The sequence below is a fragment of the Vigna umbellata genome, chromosome 7, assembly GCF_029865625.1.
Source record: "Vigna umbellata cultivar VRB3 chromosome 7, Vumbellata_1.0, whole genome shotgun sequence".
Taxonomy (NCBI): Eukaryota; Viridiplantae; Streptophyta; class Magnoliopsida; order Fabales; family Fabaceae; genus Vigna; species Vigna umbellata.
Window position 1 is genome coordinate 4,080,640 of NC_142171.1, and position 1,155 is coordinate 4,081,794.

The window sequence follows — 1,155 nt, forward strand, 5'->3', positions numbered from 1 at the left end:
TTTATTGTCTTTTATGATTTCATCTCTCTCCTTCTTCACTTCTTTTACCAAATTCACCTTCAAACCTGCACAAAAACACTGAAATCAAGCATAAACCTGTCCAACTCTCTTATTTCTAAAAATATACAGAAAAACATGATTTCAAGCTAATTTCTAAGTGTGAAGGTTACTTTTAGTGTCAATTTTAATCATGAAAATAACAGTTTTTCAACTGTTATCAGTGGTCTAATAGAACTAGCTTGACCCATGCTAGGATGAGGTCTCCATCCTTGATTATAATTTCCATAGTTGCCCGAACGACCTTGATTTCCCATGTAATTGACCTCTTCCTTTGCATTGGACTGAATAACACACTGTCATTTTGGTGCTCTCCACCACACAGTTCACAACCTTGCATAGTTTGATGATGTTGTGCCTGTGATACAGTTTAGATTTCCTTTGGTAGTTGTGACAACTTTTTCATTACTAATTCAAGCTGTTGAGTCATGATTTTATTTTGGGCTAATAAGGCATCTTGGGATTGCAATTCAAACATGCCTTTCTTTTGGGTTTGCACTCTCTCACTTTGGACATCATTATCACTAGATGTCATATTTTCAATTATTTCATGTGCCTCGTCAGGTGTCTTCCACCTAATGTTACCTCCAGCAGAGGCATCTAGCATAAGCTTTGTGTGAGATTTTAAACCTCCTAAGAAAAGGTTTAATTGAGTGGGAATGTCAAATCCATGAATTGGAGTTTTTCTCAGCAACCCCTTGAACCTCTCCCATGTTTGACTCAACGACTCTTCAGGCTCTTATTGAAAGGAGGATATTTCCTGTTTGCCTTTATTGATCTTGGATTGGGGGAAATATTTATTCAAAATTTTTCCCACAACGTCATCCCAAGCAGTCAGACTTCCTTCAGGAAAAGAATTTAGCCAAAGCTTTGCATTTCCAGCCAAAGAAAAGGGAAATAGACTCATTCTGATTGCTTCATCTGGCACATGTAAAATTTTTACAATGTTACATATCTCATTAAAAGTTGTCAGATGATCGTAGGGATTTTCGTGTGACATTCCTGTAAACTGATTACTTTGAACAAGGTGAATCAGTGCTGGTTTCATTTCCATATGAGCAGGATTCACCACAGGTCGGGCTATACTATTGAAAGATG

General features: G+C 37.1%; 1 non-coding gene across 1 annotated transcript; it reads left to right on the top strand.

Annotated features, from left to right (window-relative positions):
* Positions 1–722: 722 nt before the first annotated feature.
* LOC124839114 (small nucleolar RNA R71) lies at positions 723–829 on the top strand. Its single transcript, XR_007028903.2, has one exon. It is a non-coding gene; the product is annotated as a small nucleolar RNA R71 (small nucleolar RNA).
* Positions 830–1,155: the final 326 nt, after the last annotated feature.